The sequence below is a fragment of the Tyto alba genome, unplaced genomic scaffold (genome assembly GCF_018691265.1).
Source record: "Tyto alba isolate M040663 unplaced genomic scaffold, T.alba_DEE_v4.0 Super-Scaffold_41, whole genome shotgun sequence".
Taxonomy (NCBI): domain Eukaryota; kingdom Metazoa; phylum Chordata; class Aves; order Strigiformes; family Tytonidae; genus Tyto; species Tyto alba.
Window position 1 is genome coordinate 16,966,702 of NW_024881317.1, and position 11,674 is coordinate 16,978,375.

Genomic DNA, 11,674 nt, shown 5'->3' on the forward strand with positions numbered 1-11,674 from the left:
GAATCCTGAAATAGTAGACCATCCTCTTAAATCCCATGTGTGAGGAAGACTCTGAACACTGGACTGCTGACAAGTTAGCAAAAGATCTCCCAGACAACATTAAAAGATGAGTGGTCCTATTCTGTCCTTACATAATAATATCAGTCAGCTCAAACTATAAACTTCTTCCCAGCAAAAGGGAATAGGTGTCTGGGCGGGACCCTTCCCGGCTGCATATCTGGAAAGGGAACAGTATAGTAAATGTACATGTGAATGGCATTTACCCATAGAATGTTTTCTGCTCCTATCTGAATAGCACCAGGGAAAGATGTCTCTTGATAGTCAACTGCTGTCGCCCACCACTTCTCATACACTTGCAGTGCTTTTCAAATTAGGACTCAGGGTACTCTATCCTGTCTCTGCCACCTTCCCAGCAAAGTCAGCAGATGAGAACAAGCTGTTGCTCCAACAGAACCATTCATCTAGCTTGAATTTGTCTTGAGTTTATCTGCTCTAACATGGAACAGAACTATGAAAATGCTTTTTAAGAAAATTGTTAACCCTTTAATAGCACTGACCAAATAGCTGCTCCCCCTAGAAAACACGAATATGATTGGTGCCATAGACTTGCACGAAAACTTGCACAGTTACTGGTTTTCATAAGACACAATGCTGCCTGGGAATGTGTCTGGCAGAGTACCAGGAAAGAGACATCATGCAGTAAGGATTATCAACACTGCTCATAAAGCATCTGTAAAGGGCCTGACCTTTCTAAATTGAGATAGGCGTTCATATGATACAGCTATTCTTTGCAATTTTATAAAGTGATCACTATGAGTTCCTAGAGTGAAGCAGTAGAAAATACTCAACAGTGAGGTAAATCACTGACCTGGCACATGACAGAGGCATCCTGTTTTAACACAGTCTGCAGAAAGTCGCCTTCTGGAATGAATTGGGAGAACAACCAAAGAGAACAGTTACAGAATGTTATGAGAAGATGATGAACGTTCACTGAGGTTGGGGTGCACATATTTCTCACTAAAAATTAGAGACCTGCCAAGCTGTACAGGCATGAAATCCAAAGTTGCAATCCTGACTCCTAGCTCACTCTTTCTTGTGTCTAGCCCCCTATTTCACTCAGCCGCAGTGCCACAGGCCTTCCCCTGCTCCACAGCACTACGCACTGGAGGCAGCTGGTTTGCCTGATTCCCCATGTTCTAGAAGGAGCCCTTGCAAAAAGCTTATTTCCCAACTTCAGATTACCATTACAGTCCCTCCCTATCTCATAGCCCACGCTCCTCCAATTTTGTCACCCATCCACCGCTCTTCCTCCCCTCTCAACGCAGTCTCAGAGAGGTTAAAATAGGAAGACTCACTATTTTATATATGAAATTACAGATTTTGAGCTGGTTTGCTACTGATCTCCATTCCAGCCACAGAAATAACCAGTTCCTTCACCTATGTATGATCAAAAGTGAGCCTTAATTTCTTGCTGCAGCTGCAAGAATCCATGGCCTCTCCAAGCTCCTCTGCAAAAGGAATGATATAATTTGCTACTAACGCAGGCACTCATTTCTCAGATCTGAATGTAGATGTAAATATTTCAAGAATCCCAGTAATTAAAAAAAAAAAAATTAAACAACAAGAACTTTTATTGGCCCACAGTAAACAAGCTGCACCTAACTGCTTGGTTTCACTGTGTACAAGTAACTGGTATTTTTCATTTCCAGGAGGTCACTCTGGATTTTACCCTAGCGAAAATCCTGATCCCAGTATCTTAATTCCTGCCAGGAATATGTTGTACCTTCAAGCTCTAATTCCCTCTGATGTGAAGACTGATGTCATCACACAGTGCTAAAACGAAGGAAAGTCAAACAGTACCTGACATCATACTACTTTAGTCCAGAATTAAAACAAGATAAACAATTATACTCACCAAGTTATTCTCTAGAACATTCTGTAAATCCTTTTGAAAAATAAATACTTCATTAAAGAACTAGTCTTGAGCACATCAGAAAACAGTCTTTCAATGATTAAGAAAATAAGTCTTTTAAAGCTTTATCTAAAATAGGTGAAAAAATTGCAGCCAAAATTTTGAAATAATATTTAATTGAGCTGCTAAAGATATTTTCCAGGAACCTACTTGAAGTTTTACAAGATTTTTAGCTGTATCATAAATTGCCATAAAAAAATTAAAATATTACAAGACCAAAAGCCAAGAACTTGGCAATCCTGTTCTAGATTTCCAAATGCTTCTAATTAGGCATCACTGAACTGGTTGCATTCTGAAACAAATGTGTATGAAAGAACCCACAGTGGAAAACTCCCCTAAATCACCTAATATTTCAGAAAGATGTTAAATATTTAGCACATAAACTAACACAAAAATACCTACTTTCAGTGCATTTTATTTATCACAAATTCCACTTATTCTACAGGTGCAATAAGCAACTAAAAAAAAGCAGTGGCATGATTTCTCCCTAGAACATAAGGCAGATTAGTTTAAAAAATAAAAGTAAAAAGTCCAGGCAATACTTGACCTGTGACTGTTAGAGGTGAAAGTGCTAGTTAATGAAGTCTGTGTTAGTGACAGCCAAGTACTGGATTCTCTCATCTGCTGATTCAATTGAAATGAGAGCAATAAAAAAATAAAATAAAAAAAATTAAAAAGCGCCAGGAAAGAAAAATCCCACTGAATCTAGCACTACATGTGCTAGAACCATTTTGCTCCACAGTGACAGGTGCCCCTACCCCTAGCATTCCTCCTCTCCACATAACACAGCTATGCTGCTTTATCTTTACAGCAAAAACTAGTATTAAGCAACAGCCTCTCTGCAGCTGCTCCCCACTGTAGAGATGGGGAAGAGGAAAAAATTGCCTGTGTCTGCCTTCTGCAGGACCAAGCACTGAAGCTACAGGCAATGCTGACAATATTTTCCTTAAATAAAAGCAGAATTCACTGGAGCTTTGAAACAAAGGGTGGGGAAAGTGAGAGCCTCCTAAGGGGCGTAGGGGAGGAGAAATATGGAAGGATTTGGCTTCCCACAACAGTTCTCACACCTCTAAAAATACACAAGGCTGCCTCACTCAGTGTAGTTGCCCAACACTTAGCATACACTACAGATGAGATATACAGCACCTGGCTACCTTAACACCTTTGTCAGCTCATTACCAGATATCTAATGCAACCAAATGTTTTTATTTCACTTTCACTGCTGTTAAAATGTAGGCTGTCAGGGGATGATCCTCTCCAAGGCATGCTTTTTATCCTATGGCCTCCTTTGAATACCATTTTGGATGAGTTTGACAAGTGTCTTTTATAAGAAGGTGTCTCTGGTATAAAAAATGAGAGCCAGTGAGGCTGCACAGATGTCTTAAAATAAATACTCTTTAATATGAGAATCTTTATAATTAACACTCATCTGCTTTGCAAGACCTCAAACACATTCATAGATCACATTTTGAGACACATATTATTGAAATGTTAGCTTGTCCCTACAATGTGACAAAGCTTATTGAAGTGAGGTGTTAATGGAAGATGTGAAAATAAATGACTAATCTTAGATGGACAACATATGTTGATCAAATTTGGAAACTGCCCTGAGCACATCTAGATTCATTAAAATACTTTCCTGACACAGCCTTTAGGTTAATCCCTGAGAGCGAGCCCTCAGCTAGCATCATCAAGGGCAAAAGTTCAGTACCAACAAAGAAGAAAGAGCAAATAATCAATGTAACTTTCTCAGACCACCAGTGGTTCCTTTTTTAGTTTGGTTTTGTTTTTGTTTTTTTCTACAAACAGCAATGAGATCAAGATTCATGCAATTTAAAAAATCATAACAACAAAACTAAAGAGTCTTTCACATCTCTGAAGTAATTTCTAACCAATGTAACTCACTTTCTTTAAAGAGGTGGACCACTATTTTTTTTTTTTTTTAATAAAACTGAAAATACTGTGAATGGTACTCTGCAAAGCATATGATGAATCTGTTCAAGAACTTGAATACCCATACTATCTGCAAGTGACCTACTTTCTTTGTAGCTGCCCAGCACATAATATTCATTGTATATGAGACAGCAACTGCTTTGCAATCAGTTGGCTCACCACCAGAGAAATGGCTAACTAAACTAAAATAAACTTACATCAAAATAACAAATATAACATTTATTTCTAGCTTGTCATCAAGCACATTTAATTTATTCTGCAACCCTCTTTACTACCTACATGCACATACTATTGTAATGACCAGAGTGAAGAAGCAGTTATCTAGTAACAATGCCTACCCTAATTCACAGTCTCCCACTCCATCTATGTGACCGTGTCACTCTCCTCCTTTGGCAATACATGTATGCAAAATAACAAAGGAGACATCCTGTGTGTCAGACCTCAAGGCCTTTTCAAATGTGACAAAAGCACCTACTGATCTAGATTTCAATGAAATCCAGCATGACTTGGGTATGCATCCCTCACTTTGGAAATCTAGGACACTCAAATTTCACCCCAAATCCAAGCAGAGCACATGCTTGTTTACCATAAAGGGGGCTACTTCTGTGGGCTCTGACTGACTTGGAAGCAAACACTGGTTTTAATTGCATGAGAGGGAAGCAGACAACACATGGGAAGGACGGAACCTGTCTGCACAAATTCAGTTTTGCAGACATCAACATCGGGACGACTGTCTAGATAACCCTTATAGAACAGGAAAAAAAAGTAAAAGCAATTTCACTGTACTGAAAAGATGGACATCTAAAACAAATCAGATGTTTCACACTGTAGAACTGTCTATTTTCCTACAGCCAGAACAGAATCTAGATGACTGAGGCATAGATGTCATCACCATAGATATAAAAAAAATTAAAAATTGCGTAGGGTAATTCTCACCTTACATATAGGCCATGTGTGAAATCGCAGTCACTCAAATCACTGGGAATGTTGCAACAACTTCAGTAGCATCATTGTTTTAGCTCACATAGGTTAGATAGTCTAGATTTCACTTTTTTGATCATGCATTCTAATAAAGAGCATAAATCAATGCAAATACCTTTTAGAATCTTCAGCACCATGTTGACTTGCGTTATTACATCTGCAAAGGAGACGTATAACACTGAAATAATGCAACAGAAATAAAACTTCATAAACAATCCTGTCTATCATGAGAAGTGTTATTCATCTAGAAATTCAATCTACAAACAAACAGAGTTTAGACTTAGTTCTACAGCACCTTTAATACAAAGTGCAGCCTACAGTAAGTTATGCTGGGGCGGGTGGAGACGTACATCACTCACTTTTTAATTAGGAAAACCAAAGCCTCAGCACCTAGTTTCATGAAACAAGCACTCCATTTCCATTTTTAGTCTTTGTTCCTCATATTTGTAATTTCAGATGTTTACAAAAGGCTAGAAATATTCTTATAAAGAAATCTACTTTGCATTCCATCATCAAAGATCAAACAGTATGTTGGGAACACATTCAGTATTGTAGTAAATTAAACTCCTCATGTTAAGAACAGTTCATAGTTAATATTAATAAAGTAACTGATCAATAAAAATGTCTGTAAATGCTCATAATACTCAGAGTAATCTACATATAACTCTGATTGTATCAAGAGTTGCCTTGATTAAGATATTCATTACAACTGAACCTACAATAACAGGCTTTAAAGTAAAAAAGGACCCAATCCTAAAACTTAAAGTAATAAACCTAATTAATATGCTGCCTTTAACCTCACATCACTTGTTTCCGGCCAAAAAATCAAAGATGGTTTTGGCTATTACGAGTCCTAGTCTTGGAAAATCCTAATAAATAATAGAAATATTCAAGTGTGTGATTAGAATTAAGCATGTGCTTAAGTATTTTACTGAATAATGGTAATATGCAACAGATGAAGCTCAATGTCTAAGGTTATATTGAGAAGTGTTGGCAATTCAGACAAAAAATGTCTCTTGCTATAGACTCCCACATTTATTCAGAATATGAAAGAATGATTGGGTATCTTGCTTTAAAAAGCAAAAGGAAAAAAAATTTTGGTTTGCTGATTACCTCTTAATCTAGACACAGATCCTCTGGACAATGAAGGCCTCAACTGTAATAAAACCATTAGCATTGTTATAACTTGAATGTAATGTTTCTACTTGTGCAGCTGTCAGTTAGATAAATACTGAAAGCAGAAGAAATAGAAGTTCTAAAGATATGTTGACAATTCAAAGGTAGCCTCTTGGTTGCTCACTGCATTGTCATAAAAGCAACAGTGTTCATTAGTTGGTGGCTCAAAAACAAAAAAAAAAACAAACAAACAAAACCAAAGCAACAAACTGGGTAACTGCCACATCAGAGAGAGATTTTCATGCTCATGTCGTTTAGGGAGCGTTTCTGTCTTTTGCTGTGGGTTTATATACTACAGTTTCCATGCATTCACATGCAGTCTCCGGAAGAATGCAAAAGCACTGTAATAAATCTCTTCACTATTTGCTCTGTATTCCAACTGCACCTGTCAATTCTGGGAATCCTTCTCTCTATTAATTACCCAGTTTTTCTCTTCTCTGAACTGACAAGCCAGTTCACATTTTCTGGATTACAAAAACCCGAAGGTTTACATTTTATTACATTTATTAACCTCTCTTTGGAATCTAAGTAACATTTCTCTAGAGGATCATGTTTGCAGACTTATGCAAAAGCTTTGTAGTCAAATGACTCCGAGATGCATAAAGTTTAATACGTTCTATTGTCTGTGCTGAGTTAGGACCTGAAAGAAAGCTGTACTCTGTGCTCTTGGTTTCTTTCATTACTCTTCAGAATTATTTACTTTATTAGAAAACATAGATCACTGAAACCTAATAGGCAGCAAATGTGCTACATATACATATAGAACACAAGTCAAAGCATATAGTGTCTCATAATTTCTAAGTGTAATATAATGGCTAATCAATGAACTCAGCATTTTAATTGCTGTAAAGTCAGTCTCTACATATTGCTATGGTTTCTTTCACTGAGTGTTACTTGCACAACCAAGTAAGGTGTCTAGACTATGTGAGCATGTAATGCAAACACATTCACAATTTCTTCACCATTTTAGTCTGAATTAACTTTATAATCTCTTATCTAATGACATACTATGAACAGATGGAAACCATATGTCATTCCAGGCTATCTTCTGCTGTGCTTAAGTGTTAAGTGCTCAATAATACACACAGAAAGGCTTTTCATTACCTTGATTCTTGAAAGGTATCACTCTCACTGCTTTGAAAAGTTTAGTGCTGTTTATGTTATACACGTCTAGTATTCCAGAAAGGATTAATTTCTTTATGATCTGCTCAGTGTTCATGTAAAAGTTTCAGATTTGTTAGGTATAAAATGAAGCACTGCTAACAGCAGCATGTAACCTCTGATATTTGTTAAATTAGTTAAACAAACGTGAACGGAATAGTTTTATCTGAAACCAGAAAGAATCCTGGTTAGGGATGTAGCAACATACTAAATGCTACGTACTACATAAGAAGATTGCACACAAGATTTTCCTTAATATAGAAGTAGCTGCCTAATTAGACAGACTGAAACAAAAGGTGGGATTAAGCATTGTCATCCTGTTAACCAACAGATTACAGCAGCAAGAAACACTAATATTGGTGTCTCAATGACATTATTTCGTAATGGTGTCTTGGTGTCGACTGATCCTGCTGTCCTGATTACATTATTTAATACTGCACCAATCAACCAAAGTCCAGAGTAATCATCAAGCCATCAGTCTGTGTTTTCCAAAAAGCTGGATAAAAGAGTTACATATAAGAGCCTCCTCAAGTCAATGTAGTTAGTAGTAAGGAATGTAGGGTTGTCTTGTACAAATGCATTTCTTGTGGATGCAGGATACTTCTAATGCTGGAGTTAGAATATTTATTCTAACCTGAAGTTTTCTATTTTTTTTGCGCTCAGTGTACTTCTATCAGTCAAGTACATTTCTGCTTACAATACATCTATCTGTAACTGAAAACAATTAACCAAAACCAAACAATTCAGAACTTGTAGAATCAGTTTTTCCACAACTAAGACTTCTAGATTCTTCACCAGGGCTTTCTGACATGATAGAATAAGCAGAAGTATCTGTCCAACTCATCTGTACAGAAGTATGGCATATGAGGTCCAATACACAGCTTGTGAAGAAATGCTGTTCTCACCACAGTAAACAAAGACAAGAGTTCCTCCAGATGAGCTTATCTTTCTTCCCCCGAGAGGAGAAGGCTAGCAAAGCTAGCCAACAAAATTAGATACTTGGGTTGTATAAACAGTTCCTTAGATTCAATTTCTTTTAGCTAATGCTCAAGAAAATCCAGCTCCAAGGTGATGTGTGTAAGAAGATACCAATTAGCCTTTTGTAAGATTGTTTAAAGTCTGTGTAACCTACACTCTCTACCATTCAGTATGCAAACATCGAAGTTTATATTCACTTTTGAGTAAAAGCAACTTTATCACACCGTAGAGCAAAGTGATAGCTAGTCTTCTCTTTCCTGTCTCCTTGTTCTACACCTGTGTAACAGAACACCAAGTCTCACAAATCCCCAGAAGACTAATGCCTCCAACTTAAAGAGAAAAATAATTACACTGAAACTGGACTGAAAGATATGGCAGTTTCTGCGATGTGGGAACAGAAACATATTCAAGTGGTCTGTTTTCCCAATCAAAATAAATAGCTGTTATTGTGATTTTGAATATGAACACAGAACTCCCAATCTAAATCACATCTTAGTGAATGTCGCTTAATAATATGAAACAGCAAGTATTTGAATCTGCTTCTTTAAATAAACTAAAAAAAAGCAGTTCATCCTGATGTGTCCTATGATAAAAATTAGCAACTGACAGCAGTGTTTGTCACTTTTACAGCCTACAGCTCTGACAAAAAAAGATAAAAAATAGTCACTTGTCCTGAATTTGCAAAATATACATGGATTGTACTCACTACTGTTTGCACAATGGCCTAACTTAATCAGCATATGGCCAGTGTTTTAATAAGTTAACCTTTTTGTTATTATCATTATTTTAAGTAGTTTATATGATAGAAGTATGACTAATTGTAGCAGCGGAACAAGGTATTTCACTTTTATATCACTAATCTCCACAGATTGGAAAACAGAGTTTTCAGCTATTTCTGGATTGAGATCTAACACTTGGTCCCAGGCAGTAGAGCAGTTTTACGTACTTTACAATGATCTGTTAAAAACCTCTTCCCAGTACCCTTTTTTCCTCAAAACTGACAGGTTCAGCTTTTGGTTTGCATCAAGTGAATCACTTCTCCCTTTGTTCCACTGTGGCTGCATGTTTGCAGCTCTATTACTTTTTCAGATCCTATATCAAAAGGAGTGTGTGAAATACAGCTCTTCATCAGCCTCCTTACTGAAGATCAACTTTCAGTTGCATAATAAACAGTGACTCTGCATGACATAATGGGGCCTTCATGCATGATATGGCTAAACTGAAACTGAAAAAAAAAAAAAAAAAAGATACATCATTATTTGTCCTAGTCTGGACATAGAGGAAATTTGTCTCAGAAAATAAGGCAACTGTATAAATAATAATTAAAAAAAAAAAAAGTTTTCAAAATACTTAGAAGTCAAACCAGTATCTTTTTAATCCTTAAGATGATTTCTAGTTAATATATGGACTTTTTACAGTAATAGCTCCTGTCCCGTGCAGAAAGTCAGGCTGCACAAGTCCATTTTGGATGGTATATCAATGAAATATCAGCAGTACCAAAATTCTTTTTTTTTGCAGCATTTGAAGGCTTCTGAGGCAGAAAAAATAACTGCTTTCAGCTTGGAAGGCTTTATTAAAAGGTCCCCAGCTTCAAAATTAATGGCTATTGTAATTCCTCAATTTATATAAAGTTTATATATGTAGCTTTTACATTTCAGAGCATCGTAAGAATTTGCTGCTTATACCACCTTCTAATTTTTAGGTACACAGAAACCTCTTAATTATTAACTACAGTAACGTAGCCCACAAGTCTGTATGAATTGACAAATAATTTTGATAAACATGTAACATACTGCATGTTAACAATTTTAACATCACCTGGCTGCTTAAAACTCTACGTACTCTTAGGTCTAACAAAATTTCATCCATAATTCACTTGTTTCCTAAAAAGAACCAGTAAAAACGTAAGGTTTTTTGTTCCTACTGGTTCTATGTGAAGAAAATGTATGCTGCCCAACATTAATCTTTTCATTTCCAACAGCTGTCTATCTACCCTCACTTCAGCCATTTAGCAATCCTGTTATGAAACAGCTGCTATTAGTGAAAAAAGTCCAAACTGGCACCAATCAGAGACCACTGGGAATACTGAGCATTTTAAAGAGATGTTTCTACAACTCACATTTAATATCCTCCAATTCATTTCACTTAGTTTTTTCAAGACCCTACCTTAAAGTCTCCAATCAGGATTCTGCTTCTAAAGCCTCAGTATCAGAAAGCCTGGCTTTTCTCTGGATTTTCCCATGGAGAACTTCCTGTTCCTCTAGACCAATCCACTCTTCTTGAAACACTTTTTTTTCTAGTCTTTTATTGCTGCTGAATCTGATTCAAAAGGGGCCCATCTGCTCCAGCTACATCATCAGGAGAGTTCTGCACTTTCACACAGCTGCTGAGGTTTCTGTCCCCATGCAGAAGCTGGAATTGCTCCACCCACTCCCTTTGCACAGAAATGATGTAAAGGAACTAATGAATACAAAGAACTTCTGCATGATCATTTCTATACTGACTATTTCTGTAACGTAAATTCTCCTTTCTCACATTTTGGGAGGTCTTAATCTGTTCCCTTAATAAAATGCACCATAAAACTGGACAGCACAATTTTCCAATGGAAAGAAAAAAATAATCCTATCAAATACACTAAGTTGTTATAAATTCCATGAAGCAGTTCAAAAAGGTTGGAGGGGCGACTATTGAATTCTATCAATGGCTGGAGCAGTTTCTTCAGGACTTTTAACATTTACTTAGATTTTAAGTGACTTAACCTCCATTAAATTCTGTAAATACTTAAAAACAACTACCATATAACATAAATCAAATTGAAAATTATGTTTAGCAGTATGCATGCCATTGTTAACCGCTAACATGCTCTGAAAATGGATTCTCTCTGATGACTTAGATGCACCAGCTTGACCCAAATGCAAGCAGACTACATATTCCAAGACACCTACAACCACCTGACTCCTGCTACTCATTCAGGGCATTGAACTTTACACACTGTATCTGCATCTCTGCTTTGCCAGAGAATCTTGTCCAGGTAAAGTTTAAAAATAAACATAGTTTTGAGCCACAGAAACCCTTGCGGGAAGTTTTTTGTGGTTATGAACATTTATTTTTTATAAATGAGCCTAGGTAAAATAAGATCAATTTGAATTGAGTGGAAGAATGCACAAAGGCTCTGCATTGGTTTAGTAAAGATACAACGGAATTCTAAAATTAAGTTTAAACGGCACAACTTTCTACCTGCATACGAACAGTAGCCATGGAAATCAGCTGAACTTGCTAACATTTCCTAAATTCAGTATCTGGGCAGAAACTGGCACACTAGAATTTATTGTACTATGTAATGTGGTTTTTCTACCCATTCACAGTTGAGTTTGGGGCAAAAGTTGTGTCTCATCTCTTCATGTAGCATTAAGGAGAGTCTTTTCTTTGCACACAGTACTTCTTTTCAGTATC

General features: G+C 36.7%; 1 protein-coding gene across 1 annotated transcript in view; it reads right to left on the reverse strand.

The window, feature by feature from the left end:
- The window catches only part of THSD4 (thrombospondin type 1 domain containing 4), a 351,408-nt gene extending 345,350 nt beyond the window's left edge, over window positions 1-6,058 (reverse strand). Inside the window, exons 1-4 of the mRNA XM_032990466.2 lie at window positions 6,020-6,058; window positions 5,022-5,063; window positions 1,916-1,945; window positions 869-921 (exon numbers count right to left, since the gene is read on the reverse strand). The gene's annotated coding sequence lies outside the window, so the exon portion shown is untranslated. The remainder of the gene's footprint in view (window positions 1-868; window positions 922-1,915; window positions 1,946-5,021; window positions 5,064-6,019) is intronic.
- Between the last annotated feature and the right edge of the window lie 5,616 nt (window positions 6,059-11,674).